Source organism: Sinocyclocheilus anshuiensis, unplaced genomic scaffold (genome assembly GCF_001515605.1).
Source record: "Sinocyclocheilus anshuiensis isolate Anshui unplaced genomic scaffold, SAMN03320099.WGS_v1.1 scaffold1319, whole genome shotgun sequence".
Classification (NCBI taxonomy): domain Eukaryota; kingdom Metazoa; phylum Chordata; class Actinopteri; order Cypriniformes; family Cyprinidae; genus Sinocyclocheilus; species Sinocyclocheilus anshuiensis.
The window spans coordinates 33,389-59,734 of record NW_015539910.1 but is presented as its reverse complement, the minus strand read 5'-3'; the positions used below and the strand labels follow the sequence as shown (position 1 = coordinate 59,734).

The 26,346-nt window shown below is 36.2% G+C and overlaps 1 protein-coding gene across 2 annotated transcripts in view; it reads right to left on the bottom strand.

Annotated features, from left to right (window-relative positions):
• LOC107686368 (junctional protein associated with coronary artery disease-like) overlaps positions 1–26,346 on the bottom strand; it is a 53,366-nt gene that overhangs the window by 22,526 nt on the left and 4,494 nt on the right. The gene's annotated exons all lie outside the window — the stretch shown is intronic.

The window sequence follows — 26,346 nt, the reverse complement described above, 5'->3', positions numbered from 1 at the left end:
ATTTTTATTCATTTTGGCACTCTTTGCAAGTAAATAGTGAATTTTTAAATAAAACATGTTAAAATATCTGCATTTTCAGTTGTGTTTGTAACTTTTTACTTTAGTTACTTTAAATGAAAAGTAATCGATAATGGAGTTAAAACTTTTAATTTGCACCTATTCTTATTCACTTTGATACATTTGACTAGCATTTAATCCAGCTGATTTTAATAGTTAATCAATTTGGTACAAAATGTCTATTAGTTTTATATCAGAAAGAAAAAAAAAAACAGATAGCACACGTACGTCTGCAAGATGTCTGTTAAAGATCGTTTCATCTGGAAAGCATCTGCTGTGTCCAAACTATAGATGTCTTTAAGATATCAGTTTTACATACATTCTTATTCATAAACATCTAAACGTCTATTTGACATCTGATAGGAAACTTCCTATAGATGTATTGCAGATGAGAAAACACTCTAAAAAGTATGTCTTGCAGATGTAAATGCAGACACCATAGACGTCTTTGTGATGTACGTGTGCTATCAGTGAAGACATCTGAAAAAGTATTGCCAAGAATAGAGAGTTCATATTAAAGTCAGTAAGTTGTTTACCATATATATTTACAAAGTGTTTGTAAGCAGTAACATACAGGATGGCCTGCCAAGGAGAGGAACCAATTAATGACAATGTGAACAAGAGGCCCATCAGAAAGGTCAGATTGGTGAGTATCAGAGGGAAAGGGCTGTATCAAATAAAGTCAGTGCCATTTACTTTACAGTGTCCCATGTGATAAATGAAAATCTTACCATGTGGAAGTTGGCAAATTACTGTAATTTGTTTTGAGCACTAAAGAGTAAATAGCATTACAGTATACTGTAGTGCACAGTACTACTCTGTTTTACTCAAAATTTGCACAAAACCTCATAATGGTTCTTCATTGATAACAGACTGGATAGACATTATGATCAATTATTAGTACATTTATTGCTTTAATCCTAAAAGTGTGGGCTAAAATATTTCCTTGGATGCTTCATGTAGTTCAGTAGCACATAGACACACACACACACACACTCCCCCATACCTGAGTGGCTGACCATTCACAGATGGAAACCCGTTTGCTTTGAGCAATTTAAAAGCGCAAAAGGCTGACGGATCTAATAATATTGACACAGATGTTACATATAACAGAATCCACACAAGATTTTTGGAATGGGAGTGGGCTGTCGGAGTCTCAATGCATGCTCCCTTTTTACTTCTCATTTTGAAATCACCAGAGTTGATCTGAGCAGTGGTTTACTTGTGTTTCCAGTGAAATCATTAAGTTTGTTTTGTGACCCTGTCACCCTGCACTTACACATCTGCTGAAGTTACTCTCAAGGTCATGGACCTTCAACTGCTTCACTGTTTGTGATAATTCCAACCGCCTTTAAATTACCTAGTCACTGCTTATCTGTTTCCTGTAAATCCAGCCATTGTTTAAGTCTGCCTCCCTTCCACTAAAGTTCAGATAAACAGCATTAAGGAAAGTCATCTTGTACAAAAAGAGGTAGCATCTGGTGTACCGGTGTCCTTTTTGTGAAACAGAGTACAAAAAAAAACTTTTCCTTTGAGGATATGTGGAAATTCGAATAAATACCTACACGGATTGAATAAATCAACCACAAGAAGTCTAATAATTAATGAATATTAGTGCACCTGGAAACCATTATAAGAGTTAAAGCAATGTTGTGTCCAATAAAAACAGTATCTCAAGACATATACATACATATTTTAAATCTAATGTGGATCAGTCTCTCAAATATCAGTATGAAATTATAGCATTTTTAAGAAATATAAACAAAATACCATATTTATAAAATAAAATATATTTAGCATAATAAATTAAACTAAATACTGGATGTGTGCAGAATATGTTCAATGTATTATATTAAATTATATATGACATACAGACTAAGTGATTGCTAATTAATATCAGCTGAAGTGTTGAAATGTTTTGTGTGAACAGGAGCAAAGGGGAGACGCTTGGCAGCCTGAAACAGAACACAAGGTAATGGGCTTTGGAAGACAATCAATCAGCTGTGATAGCTAGCATAGCTCCAGCCCCTTTAGCTCAATCATACACACACAACTTGGCGTGGTGAACAGAGAGATTGTCTACCACTCAAGGTTTCAGTGCCTCTTGGCCAATGTGCTTCACCTTGGACTGTCTGCTCGCCTCTGATCTGGTTCACTTGGCATTTACAGCCTGTCAACTAGAAACTGTCAGACAGATTATTTAATTGGCTTCCAGTTAATCTGTAAATAGATCAAGGTGGCGCCGTTATACATATGAAACATGAAAACCTCAACTGCTTGACCAGACTATATCATTTACAGTGTTTAAGATTGAAAATTTGCGATCTGTAATTGCATTACATGCAAACTAAATACAAAAGCAAATGGACTCTAATCTCAGTTTTATATTTTAAAGATTAAGTAGGTGTTTGTGGGCTGACATACCTTGCAATGCTGTGGCTCTCTCATAGACATCTTATTATTCTGCCAGACTGAATAAAACACCAAAATACAGATTTGTGGTATTGAATTGGAAAACATTGCAGGGGTTCGCTAGTTCCTTAATTGCATAAAAGAAAGTTTCCAAAGGCAGATCTGCTGGAATAATCACCAGTGTTCGTAGACATATTCTTAACATCCACCGAAATCAGGCTCTGCACTTTTTGGGTCCAAAGTGAACCTATAATTTGGAGTGACTATTTTGGGGATTGCAGAATGGCCTGTGGTGACTGGACCCATGCCACCGCAAAGCCAAATACCAGGTCGTGGAGTTATCCATTCCTCAGACTTGTTTGACTGAAACGGGTTGACTGTCTCCACACTGATTGTCGTTGACACGTAGGTCTGTTAAAAAGGAAATTGAGAAACCAAGGGGGAACATTTTTGAGATATTTTGGCCTAGTTTATTTGCATACAAGTTTGAGCGATGATTGAAGGTGGCAATGCTGTTATTGTTGACAGAACTAATGTTGTTTGACACATTAGGCTTTAAGACCACATGGCAAATCATTATTATTTGACTAAGAGATTTAAATAATTTCAGTTCATATGTCTACAAAATACCCAGCTATTAGTCACTTTAAATAGCATCCAGCATAAATGAAACTTGCTATGCGGGTAAATGCCACTTGAATGTCCATCACTGGAAACTTGGAAAGTCCTTTATCTACATTAAGCAGGATACTGCTGCTGTCTGAAGAACAGGCATTATTTGCTCCACATCTGTTATGGTGCTCCCATTTTTATCTCATGTTGTCAATTTTTCCTTCAGGTTAAAAGAAAAAAGCTTGTGGGATGAGAAAAGCCATGATTTATGACACAATAGTCTGTTTGAGAGACCAAACTGAAATAAACTGGGTAAACAATTAAAATATTTTTAAAGAAAATATTAACACACACACGCACACAAAAAAAACTTACAAAACCCTAACCTTTGAACAGTAATGTATATATATGTGCATATGCATTCATATACATTCATTTTTTTTTTTTATTATGTGTATTAATAGAGGGATAAAATTACACAAAACAAACATAAGGCTATGTAAATAGGATATAATGGGAATTTTATCAAATAAAGAATAAAAAAAAACAGATTTTGGAAATTACAAATTAATATTAAAATTATTAATTAATCAGACAAATTAATTAGTGGTTAATCAAAATTATTTGAGCTGTATGAAAACACCAGTATTTGTCAAACATATACTTCATAAATAGATCTTCTCCTATGCAAAGACTCATTTTTCTCCACCTTAACCAGAACAGATCTATAAAATGACTGAAGCCTTGGCTACCACCTGTGCTGACAAAAAGCAATAAGTATATGCTTAGAGAAAAATCGCAGTATCACTTCAGCCACAAAAGGGGTGCTGGGGGTGGACTAGGGCATCAGATCAAAGATTAAAGGCGGGGCCTAGTTTATGTTTCCACCTCAGCTGGGGCATCTGGATGTCATGAGGTAGGATGGACCACTGGTGTGGCAGAGGGGTTGCATTAAACATATGAGGATCATGTAGAACCCACTCACCTCTGAACTGCCTGTGCGAACAGCTGCCAGCTGTTGATATTAGGGCTCATGCGGATCTACTTTGATGTAGCACAAGCCCACAACCTCATACTGGGAACTTCTGTTCAAGAGCACTCTATAATGAAACACATCAGGGAGGTTCAGAGATAGCTTAGTTTGAATCTATACAAGGAATTCAAGATAAAATCTCAATCGCAGCTGAATTTTCAGCCGAATGTCACCTAATTAAACATCGTATTGTATGTCTAATGCACACAGAGAGTGAAGAATAGTAGAAAACTCAAAAAAGCTGACCTAGATCCTCAGCACACTTTGTCATGTCTTGTTAAGTGCACAGACATATTGAACTGAGAGCTAGGAGAGTGATCGAAGTCCTCGGGGATTCGTCATCTGCCACCGTGAAATTCTGTGCCGGTGCACATTATTACATAACTGCCATTCTGCCGTGGAATATGAAAACCCAACTGCTGTCCTTGATAGACAAGCACTGAACATCAAAGGCATATGCATGAAAATGTGATATGTGCAAAACAATCACAGACTCTCTGAAACTAATACATCTCTTATCGTCATTCTGCCAAATGTCACGATTAGCATTTTTTGACGTATTTGTCAATATCTAAGTCATGGAAAAATGATAAAAAGGCCTGTTCATTTAGAGAAAGGCAATAAGCAAACACAATCATCCCAGTGGTGAAAGGATTCTGGAATGGGACCAACAGCCACGTGCCAAATCCTTCCTGTTTTAATAGGCAAGCAATGCTGAGCATCTGACAGCAGTTCGGCCTGATGTAAGCATAGATGTCTATCAGACTGACCAGCTCAGTTAATATATCCCACACAGACTCCACCCGCAAGCATAAAGTACCGGTATAATATTAATGTAAAAGCCATAAAAAGGGGTGGTTCCCCTTCCCCAATGCAATTACAAACTAGAGATACAACAAGTTCAGTGCATATATGCTATAAGCTTTCTCATTCTCTGATTCTGATACACTTACAATGTTTTTTTAATTCTTGCTGGATTCAAACTGAATTATGCGGAGGGATATAGGTGAACAGAAATATCAAATTGAATACATTTGATTACATAACAAGATACAGGCTTATGAAGTTAAAGGGATAGTTCACCCAAAAATGAAAATTCTGTCATGAACACGCATCGTAGGCTGACTTCGGAAGAGAAGAATTTGTTGAATAAAGTTGTTACTTTTGTTTTCCTTTAGTCTTTGCAACTTTAGGGATCTTATCTATTCACGAACAGCTTGTAACACTCCAAAGAGAAAGGAAAACTTGAAATCGCATCATATGACCCCTTTAACAATGTTCTTACTACCTTTGTATGCCTTGAACGTGTCATTTGCGTTGCTGTCAGGTTTAGAATGCTCTCGGATTTCAGCAAAAAAAATCTTAATTTGTGTTCTGATGATGAAGAAATTTCTTACGGATTTGGAATGACATGAGAGTGAGTAATTAATGACAGAATTTTTATTTTTGGGTGAAAGGTATGTGTACTTTCTGCATCACAGGCACCAAGCAGAATTGCAAAAATGATAAAATCAAAATGCAAAATATGCAAAATAACCATTTTAAATTAGGATGTTTACAAAATAATCATTTTAAATTAAAATAACAATTTTAATAAAATAAAATAACCATTTTAATAAAACTAAAATCAATCATTTTAAAAATCATATTAAATTGTGTATTCAATGACTGCAAAGATTACTAAATAAAAAAGGGCAATTGAAAATTAACAATTAAAGTAACAGTTCACCCAAAAATGAAAATTCTGTCATCATTTAGTCACATTCATGTTATTCCAAACCTGTATGAATTGCTTTCTTCTGTTGAACACAAAAGAAGACATTTTGAAGAATGTGGGTAAACTAATAGTTAACGGTATCCATTGACTTCCATAGTATGAAAAAAATACTTTGTCAATTGTCAGTTGCTACCATCAACTACCCACATTCGTAAGGTAAATGATGACAGATTTGTTATTTTTGGGTGAACTATCCCTTTAAACGTGCAATATCTGCAGGTATACTGATAGATAAATAATAATAATTCAAATCTAATACTGGACAGTAACTGAAATGGTCCCACTATATTGTGCATCCCTAGTTTTCAATACATCTACCATTATTAGAATAACCAGACATTGCAAAACCATGACACTGGTTGGGTTACTGTTGTGATGTTATTATGGCCCAGTTGAGCCTCTCAAGTAAACTGGTACTGGTTCGGAAATGTCACTTTACCTTTAAGAGCTTGTGTGGTATTACTCAAAGTATACCCTAAACATACTGTCATGGAAAAAGCGGCCATGTTTCATAGATTAATTTCACTTTGCATTCATTTTATGAGATTTTTACAAGACTTTTCAGTGTGTGTGCTCTTGTATCTGGTTCATGCCCTTTTTTTGTGTGCTCTGACATATGGGTGCGGAGCACCATCATGTTTACAAGCTAGTCTGAGCTTCAGTACCACTGCACTGTTAAAACACACTCACTGCCTCCCTTCAGCTCAAATTGCTTATTAACAAGAACATATATACACACACACTTTCACACATTGACTGTGCAGACTGTTAGCAGACTGTGAAATACAAACATTAAGCTCTGATCTGTCTGTCTGTGCTTGACTGATGAGAGCAGAGAGTAATAATGCTACATTTGCCACTAACAAAATACTATAAGTATACTGCTTTGTGTCTTATTCGGTGAGACAGTATCTGTGAGGGGCATAAATATGTAATGTAATGCAAATGTTTACTGTACTGACTGTAAACTGACCAAGGCTGAATGCCAGTGATATCTCACAGTTCTGTCTCTTCCTACACACAGGCTAAAGGAAAACAGGATAGAGAATAAGAAAGGGAGGTAAGAGAAAGGGGAAGTATAGATAGTGAGCACAGGGCTAAAAAGGGAGTGCATTGTGAAGGACTCGAAAGCCAAAAGACATTAAGATAACCACCATCTGGAGCCTAACAATGTTCTTTTAAACAAAACAGGCACACAAAAACATTGCACTCCATGTCGGTGAAAAATTACGTTTAAAAGTTAAAACACACTTTTGGAGGACTTTAGTACAGCTGTGTGTTTAGAACGGAAGATAAAATTCCTGAGCATCAGGAGGGTTGATGACACATGCTAGTATGACTCGCTAATAACCCCATGGCTTTTTTGCACTGAACCGTATGTTACCCGTGACAAATGGGTTTTCCTCTGGTGGACTGAACCTTGAACCTCAAGACATCGCCATCATTCCTTCTGTCATCATTAAATGAATGAAGAGAGAAGGAAAGAGCGTAAAGTATTCCTTCACTTTCAGAGAAGTACAGAAAAAGAAGCAGATATCCCGAGTGAACATCAAACATTCACACATCAGAGGACTTGACAGTTTAAAGATGCATTATACATGTGCGCACACAGACATTTTTGAGTGAGGCTTCATTTGGTCGTGGGCTTAATTTTCAGGAATCAGTCTTTTTGCAGCCACTGTTTTCTTTTCCTGGAAGTGCTCTTACAAAACAACTTGACCGTAATTCTCCAAGTCCACACCCAAACACTTCCTGCATCACACTCACCACATGTCAGGCAACCGTAGTGTGTGTGTTTATGTGGACATAGGATATGTTTTAATTTAAACCTGGAAATTAGGTTATAGAATTTTGAAAAATGTAAAAAAAAAAAAAAAAAAAATTTACCATGTGTTTCATTTCAAGTAAATTAACTGTCAAAAATGTATAATAATATAATATAATAATATTGTCTAAATCTCAATATACATAAATATATATAATTTTAATAACAATTTTAAGAATCAGGTTAAATAGAAAAAAAAATAGAAGACAGAAACATTTTTGTGACAAAAAACCAGATGACATTTTGGTGCACTTATTTTTTTTTATTTAAATTTTTTTTTAATAGGAATAAGTCACTAATAAGATATGGAAAATCATGACACTAACCATATGAAAACCTTTGGAGTTCATGCTTGAGTGCTGCTGTCATTAAAGCAAAAGAGTTATGCAGACAATATCATTTATTATATAAAAATGCATTCAAATAGAAACTAACTTAATTCTAAGGGGTCTCTTAACTTTTGGACTCCAGTAGGCTATATATCACCAGGTCCATTTCAAAACAAACATCAAAATCAAAAATAGCTTGCGTCATTCAAAAAGATATTTCATTCATAAAGTAAACATTAGCATTTGTATGCATCACATGCATGTCAAGTTCGTAATAGAACAAAAATAGGCCTTATGGTAAACAGCGAGCCCCCCACGGCACTCAATCCAGAGAGAGAGTCTTTGTGTGGGGACGTGCGCTTGACTGAAATATGATGAGATAGACGGTGTGTGGGGGGGAGAGCAAAAACTAAAGACAGCGCATTCGCCTGCTCAAGGACTGTCATAACTCATAGTCATTCTCAGACTACTCATTTCTCAACTACAGTGTAAAAAACAGCTGGGAGAAGTTTAGAAAAGGGTGTGTGAGCGAGATGGAGATCGGAGTAATTTTACCTCCTTAGTGTGATCCTAATCTAAAATAATATAATCGTTATAAATCATCAGTTTTAAAATCATCACATTATTCTTTTTTTTTTTATGCGTGGATCTGAGCTATAAGACTTGCCAATATAATCAGCACCGGTGGAGTGAATGCTGGATTGTTTTGAATATGACTGAGAGGGAGAATATGTTGCTGCTCTGCTTTAGTCCAAGTGCAACACACTGGTCTGCGGTTTGAAACCTCCTCCAGCTAAGCAAGACAGTGTAAACAATAGAGAAAGACGGAGAGACAGAAGAAAAAAAAAGACAAAGACTCCATCCTGACATCTTTCCCTTTGGCAAAGTTATAAAAAGGGCCATTTTTATTCAAAAAAAGGAGGTGGTTTTATGGAATTGTTATATTTGGTGCGCGTTTAAAAGCTCGTTTAGCGTGGTATGAGTTTATGGGCTTTCAGGGCATCGTCTGGTTCAGAGGAAGAGTTTTCTCTCTCTCTGCCGCTCCTGGAGGTCATAAAACTCTCTAGAACTCCCACCTATAAACATCCACACAGGTAGATCAAGAAAAACCTTCACACTCTAAATCGAATAAACAGCCATGTGTGGTAATCACACACACATGGGCAGGTTGAGCTGTGGGAATGCAGCTCTTAAAACCGGTAGGATTTGGGGAGTCCTTGTAAAACCTGATCTCACACACACAGATAACGGTAAGCGGTGCTATCTCTCGCAGTTTAAACCTCAATACAGCTTTCACATGGCACAGGTACGCTATCTAATCCTGCATGGATTTAAACAAGCTTCAAAGCTCTGGTTTGAGTTGCTAAAATGAGGTTAGCACTGTTCGGTGGTTTACTACCGTATGCTGTATCAAATCAAACATCTAATTATATAGGTATTACTCAGATGATTACTCATCACTGATCAAAACCACATGTTGGAAGACTGAAATCTGCAAAGTAAGGGTATTTATGATTTCATTTTTATGTCTAAGTCGGGTCCCAGGAGTGGGTATAGCTGTGATGCCAAGCTTATATTATAGCTTATGAGTTTATACTACTTCAGACCCACCTGCTGGGTCACCCAGACTACACCACAATGAGTTCCTGCCAAACTCCAGCCAGACCACCAACACAGAGCATATAGCATCACTGCTCTTAGATGGATTTTCCTCTCGCTTTTTACAGCACGTCAGGTATTGTGAATAGTGAATAGCCAAACTAAAGTCTGGTCCACATTGCAGTGCCGCCCACTTAGACAGGGAGAAAGGATCCGACAGAAACGTAACATTTGCTCACTTTTATGTGCTGTTGAGTGGGTGGGTTTATATATGAAAATACTTAATTCTACGAATTATGCACTTCTATGTATACTTTCTATTTATATGAAAAATAATAATAATTGTGCAGCAGTCTTCATGATTGATTGTAAAAAATTTATAATAATTACATCTAATAAAAATAGTGGTGGAAAGAGTTTTAGGGTGATTTCAAGCCATCCAAATATGATTTATTTTACAGACAAAACTTTAAAAATTATTTCAAACTAGATTATAAGGCAATAATCAATTATATGACATTAATTACTGTATAAAATCTGATAATTAAATGAAAACTGTATTAAAATAATTGTGCAGCACTCATGACAAACAATCAATAAACAATCTTATTGATAATTTTACAGACAAAAAATATTGAAAAATAGATCATATAACAAGTAATTCTATGACTTTAATTATGTAATTGGACGATTATTTACATGAAATATTTGGTAAAACTTTAGTATAGGGACCAATTCTCACTATAGTTGCTTATTAGCATGCCTATTACCATATTGGCCCGAATATAAGACGACCCTGATTATAAGACGACCCCCCTTTTTCCAGATGTACCCTTTGGAAAAAGGCTTTTTAAAAGCCAAATCTTGTTTTTTCTCAGTAAAACACATTTTGTCTTCAATTATTTTCATATTGCATATTACCATTAAAAAAAACAGGTAGCCCATCTGAATTAGGACATTTAGGCTATCCATCTTATAGTAGCCTACCAAAATCTTATTAACAGTAGAAGTTAAATCTTACTGTAGTCTTCAAATCTGGGTACTGTCTTACGTTTTAAAATCACAAAGGGAGTTTGGTCCCATCAGGTTAACGTGACAGTCACGACTCATGCAGTTGTAAGGTTTTCTGCTTCTTTCGTTTTTACTCGCTATCTTTACAACACGCATTACATTACGTATTTCATGGCACACTCGTTTTATGCGTATTTGGCGCCACCTATTGTTGTGGGTGTATTATTGACATGTCAAAGTCTAGACCTGAATATAAGACGACCACGTTTTTTCAGATGTATTTCCAAGAAAAAAAAACATCGACTTATATTCGGGTCAATACGGTATTAACATATTGGCTGTTTATTAGTACTTATAAAGCATTTGTTCTACATGGCCATATTCTACATCCCTAATCCTATCAAATACCTAAACGTAGCAACTACCTTACTAACCATTTATAAGCAGCAAATTAGGAGTTTATTGAATCAAAAGTCTTAGTTAATGGTTTGTTAAAGAGATAGTTCACCCAAAAATGATTTTTATGTTTACTCCCAGGGCATCCACGATGTAGTCGGTCTGTGCAAGAAACTGAACAGTATTTATATAATTTTTTATCTCTGATCAACCGCAATGTCCAAATGTCCTGAGCACGTTCACAACATCCGGCGCGTGACACGTGTATGTGCTCTGGCATAGAAGACGCATGAGCGGAAGCGATTTGTCGCGCGTATATGTCACTCATTGGATGTTGTGAACGCGCTCAGGACAGTTGGACATTGCGGTGGATCAGAGGTAAAAAATTATATAAATACTGACCAGTTTCTTGCACAGACCAATCGTTTCGTGTCTTAAGACCTCAATGTATCGTCACGAGCCGCAGGGTTTAATTTGGTTTTGTCTGTGTATGTTTTTTTTTTACTCTCAAAGCCGGGGAGCCCATCGACTGCCATTATATGACTGACAGACTGCAACGGTTTGAGTTAAAAATCTTCGTTTGTGTTCTACTGAAGAAACAAAGTCACCTACATCTTGGATGCCCTGGGGGTAAGCAGATAAACATCAAATTTTCATTTTTGGGTGAACTATCCCTTTATTAGCGAGAATTGGACCTTGAAATAAAGTGTGACCAAATATTTATTTAAAAAAAGTAACAGCCGTCTTCATGAATGGTTGTAAGATAGACAAAGGTTTTGGGGAATTTCTAGCATCCCAAAATAAGAAGTATTGATTATTTTACAGACAAGAGTTTGAAAATAATTTAAAAACATGAAATATAAAGCTTCGACGGGCTGTCCTGAAAGTTTCATAAAAAGCCAATAAGACCAGTGCTTACCATTTTTGTGCACACTATGCATCAATGTCATTGAATCAACTGTGTGCCTACCATCTGCAACTAAAATTCCAGTGTGAGAAAAAATACTGCATTTATTTGTCCTGAAATGGAAACGGGAACCAAGTACAATAAATCTTAAGATTAAAAAATTCACAGACAGTGCTGCATCTGTGTGCTTGCGTGTATACTTGAGAAAGAAAATGAGACAAAGAGAGTAAACAGAAGATATAAGTCCTCATGTATTAGTATAGGGAACCACTTGTGGGCAAAATGTGCAATTCTCTACATTAGCGCTCACAAAAGTTTTCCATTATCTACAGCAACCATTTGTTTCTCAGACCAGCCCATCGTTCCACTTCATGAAATTACCTTACAGTATCACACCCCTCCCATTCTGACTCCCATCCTGACATACTCGCTGTGGGAATAACAGCCGGTGACTGCCTCGAGTCTGAGAATTCCTCTCTGACAAAGTGTGACTTTTACATACTCTAACTCTGAGCTAACAATCTCTTCCCCTCCTATGACCAAAGAACTCCCAGTTCACCTCCAACCCGTTGTGTCTAAATGTTGCTGCGTATGATATGTGATTGCATTCCAACAGATAATGAGCGAGGGAAACGAGATATCTGCATCCTTATCATCAACACAGATACCAACCAAGAAAACACAACACTATAAATAGAGCCTCTCACAGGACAGTGGCATAACTGCTCCTTAACACCGGACTAGAAGCATGCGTTTATTTTAACATATGAAGTTCTGGTCATATGGTAATATATGATGTCAGATGTATCATTGGTTAATTTTGTAGTTTGAGAAGTAGAAAATCAGTTTTTGAGGGCCATGTACTCATTAACCACTAGTAATTTCTGTATCAACAATAATCGACCGACAACAAATTTAATCTTGATTGTAGATCATTTCAAATTGTTATTTGGATGAAATTGTGTTTTAGGTCTGGTTGTAAAAACAATTACTTGAAGCAAATCAAAGCCAAGATAAATGCTGGAGATTTATTGCTACTTCCCACCCATTCCTATCTTCATAACTGGACATCATGTCTTTTTCGTGGATTATGTTTCTTTCATCTCTCTCAAACTAGACCTGGGAAAAAAACAAAAAAGTCATAGATCAGACAAGCCCTACCAGACAAGAACACATGACCTACGATCTCAGCATTAACCTCTGAACCTTCCTAACCTTCATATCTAACCTCTCTGGTTGGTTTGGGTCAGGCCTGTGTGGTGATGGCCAGGCATTACTCATGATAAAGAGGTTAAAAAGACACAGCACATACAAGCACTGGTTGTGTGCTTGTACTAGAGTTAGAAAAACAGTTCAAAAGTTTGAAAAAAAAAAAAGTATTTTGTGCTCACAAAGGCTGCATTTATTTGATAAAAAATACAGTTGTGAAATATCATTACAATTGAAAATATTCTATATCATTATTAGTGCTGGGCAACGATTAATCTTGATTAATCGCACCCAAAATAAAAGTTTTTGTTTATATAATATTTGTGTGTGTACTGTGTATATTAATTATGTATATATAAATACACACACATGCATGTATACATTTAAGAAAAATGTTATGTTTATATATAAAATATATTTATATATGATATAAATTATATGAATATAAATATATACATGTAAATACATGTAAATATTTTCTAAATATATACTGTGTCTTTACATGTACATAATAAATATATACACAGTACACACACAAATATAAATATTTACATGTATTTACATGTATATATTTATATTCATATAATTTATATCATATATAAATATATTTTATATATAAACATAACATTTTTCTTAAATGTATACATGCATGTGTGTGTATTTATATATACATAATTAATATACACAGTACACACACAAATATTATATAAACAAAAACTTTTATTTTGGATGCAATTAATCATTGCCCAGCACTAATCATTATATTTTCAAATGTAATTCCTGTAATGGCAAAGCTGAATTTTAATTAGCCTTCAGAGTCACTTGATCCTTCAGAAATCATTCTATGATTTCTAACATTGGTTATTGTTATCAATGTTGAAAACATTTTTGTGCTGCGTGATATGTTCTTTTTCAGGATTCCCTGATGAATAGAAAGATCTCAAGCACGACATTATTTGAAACAGAAATCTTTTGTTTATAAATGTCTTTACTGTCACATTTGAACAATTTAATGTGTCTTTGCTGAACAAAAGTATTAATTTCTTTTAAAAAGACCTTGACACTAAACGTTTGAATGGTGTGTTCACATGCATCACAGGATTCTTACAGATGCTCAAAATGTAGTCTTTCAATGTGGAGTGCAGCTGCAAATTTCCATCTTGGAAAGCAGAAACAGAAAATATCAAGGCCATGGGTGCATGAGAGAGACCATGACACGCATGGAAAATAATATGGCATGGAACATCCTTCTAGTCAAACCTTTCAAAATATAAATCAATATCTAATTCAAACTATCACTAGCTGACAACAATATATACAGTAAGCAAACAAGGCATGTCTGCACAAAAAAGCAGTGCTTATAAGGACAGAACAGTGATGACATGAGCAGTGTTGATTCAATATGCAACCACATACAAGAGAAAACTAACTCAAATTCAGTATGCTGATATTGTGATGACATCATGGCTGACTTGAGTATAGAATATTCTACTGAACATTTAAACTTTAATCTTAAAGGGACAGTGTACCCCAAAAAAAATAAAAATCTGCCATAATTTCCTCATGTCGTTCCAAAACCGTATCACTTTCTTTCTTCTGTTGAACTTCAGAAGAAATCAGTATTTCTTTGTCAATATGTTGAACAATGGCAATGATCTCCAGTGCTGTTTGATTCCCAGCAATCTTTACAAAGAAGAAAGCAAGTCATACTTGTTTGGAACAACATAAGGGTGAGTAAAATATGACTTAATTTTCATTTGCAGGTGAACTATCGCTTTAAACTCATTAACAAACAGCGAACTTAAGGCTGAGTTGTTATAAGGGATGTTAAGGCTAATTCAGACTGAAATAACTGCAAAGTTTAATAGGTTTAATGAATAATTTTAGAACTAATTACATTTTAATTTAAAAGAAACCTCTAACCACAGTGTCTGAGGAATATTAATACCACTCTGCCTTGCAAGTACAGTTTTCATACATAGACAGCACTGATACAACTAAAACTGAGAATAACTCTGGAAAAACAATACAATTGACAGTTATATGAACAAATGCTTTCCGTCCCGGACCTGGGGTCATTAAGAGCTCCAGAGAGCTGATCACTTTACTGGACCTGAGATTAATCAGATCCATGGGGTTCTGGCTGCTCTGGATATCCTCACCAGCCAAATAAGAAAAAAAATCACTTTCATACTTCCTTATTTCCACAGCACACGCCTATGTTTTGATTCCTTGGCCACTGGTGAGAGTGAGCTGTCTTAAAAACAGACTCATAGTCATAATGGAATGATACCAGTACATTTTTGAGATTCTTGATTTTATGGTGCGTGTTTAATTCATGCGGATTCTAGAAGACAGCGGAGTAATCTAATCTATGGCATCGTTGTTATGTTAAAATACTCATTCATCTGTAAGTCATCTGATAATATACTATTGATAATTCATTAATTAATGATCTAGTAATTATGCCGCAGAACAAAATAGAGCATTTAATATTCACCAGGCCTAAAACATCAGTAAATATAATAAAGGCTCTGTTGTTATTAACAAGACTGCTTGTCTGCATAATAGCAGCTGATATTAATTGCTTTCTGTATTAATATATTAATTATTTTGCAAATAATGATTATATACAATGACTCAAGTAAGTGAAAAGAAGAAAAAGCTAAATGAAAGCACGCTCTCAGTCCCTCAGTCTCACATACTGGTTCTTTCAACATAAAAGCCTTTTCCAAAGACTGCAGTAGTCATTACCAGAGAGAAATGTACAATTTTTTTTAGCTGCATTTCAATGGGGTTGAGAAAAAAAGGGAGACCCAGTTACATCTGCAGTATCGTGCAAATCAAAGCCCCCTGTAATTATTATTTTAACTCTCAGGGATTTTCCTCTCCCTCCTCAGTATCTACTGAAACACAACTCTCAAACTCAAAAGCTGACCAAAAACTGCTTTCTTTCATCATATATGCTCATTTCTCAGCTCTGTCTTTCTGTTTAAAGGCAGATATTTTAGCCTGGAGGAGCCTGAATAAACTAACTCTAGAGAGGGCAATGAAAAGTCCCTTGTTTGCAGAAAGACAGACTGAAAATAACCCAAAAATCCAAATTCTGTCATTTACTCAAACTTATGTAGATCCAAAACCATCTGATTTACTTTCTTCTCTGCAACACATAAAGTTGTTGAAAGTGATGAAAGTGAATGGGGATTGGTTTTGTAAAGCCCCAAAATGACAACAACAAAAAAAAAGCTACAGAAATGTATCATAAAAGTATCATGTGTTTTCCTTAAGTTAAAACGTTCAGTTTTATTCAAAACAGATGAAAATGAACATGGCAACATTGTATTATGATAATTGTTGTATGTGTCACAGCAGTTCGGAAATTAAATTTCCGATGACAGGCATTAAAAGGTTAATGCTTTAATCAAGCTTGAAAATAACATACCACCTACATTAAACCTAACTTATAATTTTAACAAAAGTGAACATAAGATTAAAATGCATTCGCTGAAGCAACCATGCCGATAGACTGCTTCTACAATTCTTTCATCATGACATGTTTCAGAGGACTTGTACCTGAGCACTCGACAACTGCAATTCAGTACCAGGTGGGCTACCAAGCAAGTTTACTACATCAGAAAAGCCAAACATACGGAGCTGATTATGTGATGCAAATGTATTAGTTCAAAATTCCTGCACTATTGTAAAAGTGTTTTGATGCCATAATATAGTATTGTATAAGGAAGCGTGCAAAAAAACATTTTTATTCATCGTTTTTTTAATAAATTAAAAAAAAACTTTTATTATAATCTGCCCATGTAAATTAGAATTTGTGTGGACAGGTATAGAAGTTGTAGGTGTTTTACTGCCACTAGTGGTCATTTCATCTGAAAACTGCAGTGAATTGTATGTGTTGGGATGTTTTTGTAATTTTGCAGAAATGTACCACAGACACGTTTTTCCAATAAGCCTAGTTTAGGTTTGGAATGACATGAGTGAAAAAAACGATGCATTTTTTTCAGTTAAAACATTAATCTAGAAATAACATGTTTGACAGCATAATCATGTCAGTTGAGACTATACCAGTCTGTCTGACCTCCACCTCCTATAGGGAAATATAACAGCACTTTGGATGTGATATTATTAGTGCTGTCTGCCACCTCAACTCACTTCCTGTGGACGTCTAGACTTCAATTTCTGCACTGATTTATTCCACAGAGACTATTATAAATGGCCTGTAGTCTGCAAACAGCATGTATTGTAACACCCTATGACCTTGCAATTATTAGAAAAGCTAAAAGGTCACTTCAGATTCAGTGCAATGTGCCGTCTGATTGTTCGTGGCACATTTTCTTGTACATAGAATAGGAATGAACTCACAAAACCATCATTCCCCCTTTCACCCTCATCACTTCTCCACAAGCTGCCATCTTGTTCCATTTCACCCGCTCCTCCTTTCTAAATCACTCAATAACCTCCCCTTTTTCCAATCATTTCCACATTTCTCAATCTCAGTTTCCATATCTCTTTGATGACCTTTCCGGCGCTTTCATTTGATGGCCACTCACTAAACATCCCAGCAAAAGGAGGTCGGGCCGGACCACTGGTGGCCCCACACCTCCGTCTCCCTCCGTTCTATCAACGTATGTGCAGATTTGGAGGGAGGGTGGAAAATTCCTGAGCTGTAAGCTAGCTGCACTCCTGGGCTCCCTCCCTCCCAAATTAAAGGCATGTGTGGAATCTCGAGCGAAGGCTCTGACAGCAAGGAAAGAGGGGAATGGGGGAAAGGGAATTAGATGATCCTCGAGAGTGTGGATGACCAAAAAAACGGATACACAAAAATAGGAGTTAAAAGCAGATGAGTGTGAGCAGAGCTCACTTAGATTTTCTCTAAGGATATAACGTACAGAGGATGAAAGAGAATAGTAGAGATGGTTTAAAGAAAGAGAGAAAGGGGAGAGTGAAGGGTGGAGCTGCTCCCAGGGGACAGAGCAGCACATGTGCTTCCTATCCAGCGCTCCATGTGCATCTCTCCTTTGCTCATTTGTACAGCCCCCTCTCTCTCTCGAGCTGGAGTGGGAGGAAGAAAGGGTGTTCGAAAGTCCTTAGCACAGATGCGAATAGCCCAAATGCCAGTTTAATAAAAAGAAAACAAACTCTATCCAGCTTAACCTGCCTCACCAGAGGGGGAATTAGAATATGGGGTCGCGCAGGATTGTCCCACCCAAACCCACCCTCTTCCTTGTCATTCCCCCTTACATAAATATAGATGAAGAGAGATATACATCTCACTTGGGCTTTTCACTGAATCTGGGGACAAATTACTGTACTAGTGGAAAGGTAGTGACTGACATTTCACAAAGGACTGCGTGCATATACAGTGGGTGGTCCAAAATTTGTGTGAAAATGCATCAACTCTGCTTTTTTTTTCTAATTAAATAAAACATTTTAATAGAGCTGTGTGATTATGCCAAATCATAATCATCATTATTTTGGTCAATACTGAAATCAAGATTACTTTAACGCAAATGGAAACATTATGCATTTATTGATCTTTTAAATAAAAACCAGTGGTATACATTAAAATGACATAAACATTTAATAAAAAAAGTAAAATAATAAATTTAATAAAAAGGTAAAAAAAGAATATATGTATTTATATATAAAATCAAATAATAATAAAATGTAATTGAAATTTAATTAAAACAAACTTAACTGGGGGATTTAGAACAAGACAGTTTTGTGTTCGTAGTTGTTGGAAGCCAAAATTGTAACTGAAAATAAAAATTGATCACGCAGCCTTACAATGTATTACGAGTGACATGCAGTGAAAAATAAAATATTTATATGCTTATTTCTTAAAAATATGTATGCCCTCCTTTCTCTTTAATGACAGCAGCACTCGAGCTGATCATGTTATCCAGCATGATTTGAGAATGTTTGCATCTTTTGCTCCAATGAAAGTGACAACATCTGTCCTTGTGTATATAGGAGTTCGCTTAGTGACCTAGAAATAATGTAGAATCACATTTCTTTTTAATTATTAACTATTATGGGGGTGTGGGGGGGTAATGTCCCCAGACTTTTCATAAGAGTTGCTCTAACATACTGTGCACATACACAGTCTTACAGTAATTTTAACTTGCGTGTGAGCTTCTTAATGACATTTTTTTTCTCTATAAATTTAGTGAATTATCATCAATATTCTTCCCCGAAAACCCTGAGGAACCAGACCAGAGATGAAATGAGTAACACTACTGAAGCTCTGTATTTGTGGCACCTTATGAACGCAATTTAAGAATCTTCTAGACAACAAGTGAGCTTTAGTCATCTATAAACGTCACTACCACAAGCCACAGAGGAAGAACACCAGTAAATAACGAGTTTAGCTGCGGGTTTACAAACAAGACGAACATCACAAGAGCCCAGAGAAATCAAAAACCTTTAAATGGCAACATCATCATGTTCACTCAGCGATTCTGGCCACTGGGTCCATGGCTGCTTATTTATGCAATCATTGCGGTTATCTCTTATCTAACAATAAAAATAGCACGCTTGCTTCAGTGGAGTTATTTCTAAGGAACTGTTAATAATTCTGTTATTTTTGCTCCACTGAATGATAGAGGAGGAATTTAGGACACATCTCTCCACGAATTTCCCAACCATTTCCTTGGACAGGTCCCCTCTGTTAGAGGTGAACTAAAAACGGCCTGAGGGAAAGGATGCAGAGACCAGCTCATCACCACAAAACAACAGCTCAACTAATGCCAGACCTCAGGATGCACATGTAGAGCATGTGCCGTGTGACCTTGCACAGGTCAGCAACATAGCCTTAAGGCGGCACCCTTTGAACTTTTGACCTTTTAAAGCCATAAAGATTTGACATTAGAGTGTTTGTTTACCTAATGAGGTCACTGAACATTCTTGTAGTTGTCAAGACCTCTTAATGGACTCACTCGGATCCTGAGTTCATTTCCTTTCCTGATTTTTTCCTATACTGAAAACAAAATTGAGATGAATGCGTTTTCACTTACTGCTCCTTATGTTGGTCTTTCTATTTTAGTTCCATGCTGACAGCATCAAAGATGTTACCGTCCATATGACATCAGCAGATGGGTTTTTCATTGCTACCATGCTAGACATCATTACCCCTTAACAACCTCTTATTAAAAATGAACTGACCTGTCTACATGTTTGAATTCAGGCTGAATCGGGTTTTAATATTCGTTTAAGTTTCAGCTGAATGCAACTAACTGGTAATTAAACATACATAGAAAAACATAAAAATGAAAACATAAAAACTTCATAGCTAGTCAGTAACCGAGGACAGTGTGAAGTGCACAGAAATGCCAAACAACCACACACAAAGTTTCCGAGGACAAAGAGAATGCTGGATCTTTACATAGGGGTGGTGGGATCACAGGGAGAATCCCTAACAAAGGCCATTTTGACAGAGCGAGCTTTGTCTGCGTCAGCCCACAAATTCATCCACTCCAAATGAACTTGGCAAAAATAATGGGACTATAAAGAGTGCTGGCCCTTGAAAAACAAAGCTGTTCAGCACATGATGTTGACCTTTTGTTATTTATCCCCAAATCCCTGTAACAAAAAGAAAGTTTGTAATGTGCCAAAAGATATCATTACAAAGTTCACTTTTTAGGTCTTTTATCATATTTACCTTTTGTTGTTGACAATTTATAGGAAAGGAGCAGTGTTTATTTGTACTATAACTAGCAATACTACTATCAACTTGTGTTTCAATTCTACTCAAATTGCACACGTAGCATTGCAGTCATGCAAATCAAAAATACATTTTGCGTTCCACTGCACTGCCTTTCCATTGTTATTCTATGTAAACATGCAATAGATGGACGTGTTAGATCGTTGAACTCACATGTTTTGCAGCATATGACATGAGTCCAATTGAGGGGCTGCATCCTTAGGACGCAGACTTTGAAATCTGCAAAGGCCACATTTTCGTCGTGCTGCTGTGATGCATTTAGTTTTGGGATGCAGACTTCTAAACATGCAACTTTAGTTCAACTTTTATTAAACGTGCCTCTAGAGCGCGTGTGTGTGTTTTTCCACTACCTAAATGTATGGTCGTCTTACATTTAGAAACTCAAAAAAGCGTTCTCTCATAAAGAAGAGTGTTGTAATGCTGGGAAGTCTAATTTATTTTAGTAAATCAGTTAGTTTGGAGAGTTCATGCAAATAAAATGATTTTTTCATGAGCAGTTTGATTTACATGTACTATCTAAATAAACTTATTCAGTAAAGTTGTTCACAGAGTCAATTGAGGCCCTTTGTAGAAGTGCCTGCCAGACATTTTGTCATTTTGTTACGTAATTTTTGGACATGTAGTTAAACGTTGATAATCATAATGCTTATTAGCTTTTTTTTTGTTTTTTTTAAAGGGTCATAGGATGCCCATTTTCCACAAGTTGATATGGTTTTTTGGGGTGTTAATGAAAAGTCTGTAACATAGTTTGGTTAAAATTTAAAAGTGCCAGTACGTGCGCTCATTGGCGCCCCTTCAGCTGGTGGCACCCTAGGCGACCGCCTAGCTCGCCTATGCCTAGAAACGGCCCTGATTCTTCTGACCTGAGCTTTCCTGTACTGTGAGGTCGTCTCATCTCCTTTCACTCCAATCTATCCACCATTCACCTAAATCACGTTAACAGAGAACCTAGTTACTGCCTTGCCAAATATAGACTAATTCAGAGTCTCTCTTAAGACTGAAATTTAATTTCAAACTGACATCGGTTCATTTACTAGCACACAGTGCCAGTCCTGTTCCAGCTGTATGGCAGGATGTGCTTTAACTACAAAAATTGTGCCACTAACGCAGAGAAATGTTCTTGGATTCATAGCAAAACTAATTTAATAATTCATAGCCATATCCTAAATTAAATGATTAATTATAAAGATTACTGTCAACTCTGCTCCTATTAATGCATTAAAATGATTTTAAGGCAGATAATCCCTAGCTAGACACAAACGACTACCCACATATACTCACACACCTAAAGAGGAATTGTAAAAAGAGGAGAGTGGGAGGAAAATGTCCCTATAGTTTTCCAAGTGTGAGGTGAAGATGTTTGAAAGATGAGAAGTGGAATAGGATCCTACTGTTGTGTTTTTCAGTAATGAAATAGGAGAGCTGCTGCTTCTCTCTAATAGTTTTAGCAGAGACCGATCATAGAGTTGATGGTTCCAGGAATGGATGTCATTACATATGGATTCACCACCACTGATGGAACCCAATTTTCATGGAAAGGCTCATGCTGATGCCCCAAAGTGTTTGGGAAAGAGAGGGAATAAAATTCTAATTTACACAAACCGATAGCAATCAAATGCCTATGTAATCAATTTCATGCATGTGGTTCCAGTTTTCATGGTGTAATAAGACACACATACAGTGAGAAAAACTCACAAGGGGCTAAACACAAATAGTCTCAGGGCTGAAGAATAAAACAACTTCCATTTCCCAATTTCTCCTTTTCTATCATGAAGACACCTCTCAACAAGTGGCCACAGATACAGTCAGGCCAGCACACTGGATCTAGCAAACTCTGAACTCAGCATAATCTCTCGTCTATTACTCACCATGCACAGTCAAGCCCCAAAACCTCCGAGTTGCAGCTGCGTACTGCCATGGAGAAAAAGGCCAACTGTGGTGGCAGGGGAGAAATCCTGACCTCAATAAATTGACAGTTTAGTTGTTTAATTTCAGTGAGCATTAAGTGCATCAAATACAAAACGAAACAAACTAAAATCATCACAGCACTTGTGAAAAGCATGAGAAAAAGTGCATATGGGATTCTCAAAGCAAAGTTGTTTTTTTCCCCTTTGTGCAGGAAGCACATAAACGGTCACATATGCAAAGTCTCTGAGTGTGAAAGCCAAAAACTTGAGTAGTTGACACTAGGAAAACAAGAATTACATTAAACCCAAGAATAAACTGCAAGCCAAGAAGTAGCTAATGTAATGTAATGTATATAATATAATATAATATATATAATTCAAATCATTATAATATAAAAATAAATGAAAATTAAATGCAATATAGAATCATAAAATCTTATAAAATAACATAAAAAATGGAAAAGAAATCATAAAAATAAAAAAGATAAATGAAAATTTAATGAAAAGCAATATGAAATCATATAAAATCCCGAAAAAAAAAATTATCTCGGTTTCCAGCACAACCATTTTCGACTGTGAAACATCAATAATTAAAATTATTTCTGAAGAATCATGCGACACTGATGACTGGATTAATGGCTACTGAAAACTTTGCTTTGCCTTGACATGAATAAATGACATCATAAAATACACTAAAATAGAAAATATTTCACAATATTAAAATAAATGCAACCTTGGTGAGAATAAGTATGAACAATGCTAATAAGAGACCCAAACTCGGATCCCTTTTAAAGCTGGCAAGCAAGACTCAGACGCAAGGTCCAGTAAGCTGTTTTCACCCATCATTAGTAACTGTAAACTGACTGAAGTTTTAAACAGAGACAGACCTATTAAATAGAGGCCTTTCCAGACACTCAGATTGTGTTAGTACTGCCTGTATTGCAGACAGGCCCTCGGCACCAGAACAGCAGACAAGAGAGAAAGAGAGAGAAATGCCATCGACCGGCATAGCTCTATCGTTCCACTGAGGTCGACTTTTGGTGCCAGGCTCAATTAAGCCTTGCTGAGGTAGAGAACTAAAACAATGGGAATTGTGGGTGCACACAGAGGCCCATTCTGATAACTGAAATTCAGTGTGTGTGTGTGTGTTTGTGTGTGTGCTTGAGCTTGCTAAAACAACAACAACAGGGCAGTACTTTCCACCAGTTTACTGAGCTATAATGCTACTGGCTGGCGCAGTGCTTCCGATAGGGAAAAGAACTGTGTCAGAAGCTTTCTCAGATTCTCTTGATCCACAAGGTGCTTTGGGAAAAATAAACGACAGGAGGAGGAAAGGCAAAGAACAGATTTAGAGACAGTGACCCTTCACTGACAGGAAAGATTGAGAGAGGACAGAGGGAAAGACGTTCAATGTGTTTTAGTACTACATGGCAAATGATTGGAACAAGCACAAGCCGAGTTTTTGGAAAATGACTATTGCACACTTTGGACAATGGACTTGAAAAGGAAAAGGAAGTTAGATTACGCCTGGGTGTGAATGATATCACATGAGAAATTGAGATCATGTGATTATACAGACAAATAATTGATGCATATCAGCTGTGGACATATTAAGGCGAGACACTGCAGGTGAATAGGGTAAAAAAAAACGGCCTAGAAAATCGCAACTTTTCATTTTCCGTCGGTCTTAGTACACGATGTAACTACAGAAGAGTCAAGTTTTAAATGGGAAACATATCGAAACTCTTTGGTCATTTTTGAGCAAGATGCTAACGGTCTAATCAGATTCAATGATCTATGCTAAGCTACAGCTAAAAGTGCTACCGCCAGACTCGGAGATCGGCTGAATGGATTTGTTAACGGTAAAACTCAACTGTTTAACTCTAGGGGAGTTGGAAAATAAACCTATTTTCAAAAAAAGTGGAGTGTTCCTTTAAAGTATCATACCAGTGTCAAATATTTTATCGCCACACTAATCACTGCCTGTAAAAGTGTAAAATAACACCTTGAGCATTTTATAAATATCCAAGGCTTTAAAACGGTAAATTGCACCTAACCAGCAAAATCCTCTGAAGAGGTTGTAAATAGCATGGTTTTTGACTGAAATTCCACTAAGGCGGCAAAGCCAAGACCATTTTCATTTCATGTTGTTCTTCCAGCAAATCCCCCGTGTTTTTCAAACCCTCAAGCCACCTTTCCCAAATTCTTTCAGGCTCAGGAGAAAAACCTACAGCCAAGAATAAGCAGAGAGAGCGAGAGAAAGAAAGAATGAAAGTATATATTTTGTACATACTCAAAAGCAAACATACTCTATGTGTAGCAGAGAGACCAGTTGGAGAATATGACTAAAACACATCTCCATTGGAGCAGGGGTCATAACAATCATCATTTCAGGAAATAATCATCATATTTGAAGGGGTTTGTTTAGTTTGGCAGCAGGGTGAAGAACAAAAATTGTAGCGTAACCTGATGAGTATTACACCCAGCGGAAGCCTCAACCTGTCTGCTGTCTCAGAGGCCGAACAAACACACGGAAGGTTGAGCTCCCTGCCTGGCCGAATCAAAACAATGGTTTATATGCGGTTATATTTCAAATGGATAGACCTGGTTATAAACACACACTACCGCACAAAAGGTTGGGGCCGGTATAATTTTTATGCTTCGTTTTGAAAGAAATTAATACTTTTATTTAGCAAGGAGGCATTCAATTCATCATAAGTGTCAGTAAAGACCTTTACACTGGAACAAAAAAAAATTATTAAAACATAAGAATATTAATATTACAATTTATAATAATACCTCTTTTCAACATTGATAAGACTTTTTTCTTGAACACCAAATCAGCCTATTAGACTGATTTCTGAAGGATCATGTGACATTGCAGATTGGAGTAATGGTTGCTGAAAATTCAGCTTTGCCATTAATTGAATAAATTACATTTTAAAATACATTAAAATAGAAAACATTAAATAACTGTTTGACAGTATTACTGTTTTTAACTGTATTTTTTCTTGTATTTTGATTCAAATAAATGCATATATAAAGAACAGATTTATTTGAATAAAAACTAGTGTGTGTGATATATATATATATAGAGAGAGAGAGAGAGAGAGCGAGAGTCATTTAGCAGACGCTTTTATCCAAAGCGACTTACAAATGAGGACAAGTGAAGCAATCAAAATCAACAAAAGAGCAATGATATACAAGTGCTATAACAAGTCTCAGTTAGCTTAACGCAATACACATCGCAAAGTTTTTTTTTATTATATAATAAAAAGAAAACAAATAGATGGAATACAAAAAGATTAGAGAAGCTAGGGTTATTTTTTGTTTAAAGAAAACAAGCAGTTAGTAAATGAATAGAGTGCAAGTCTAAAAGGGGCAAGTTTATATATATATATATATATATATAGAGAGAGAGAGAGAGAGAGTGCAAGTCTAAAAGGGGCAAGTTTTTAATATATACAGTGGGTACGGAAAGTATTCAGACCCCCTTAAATTTTTCACTCTTTGTTATATTGCAGCCATTTGCTA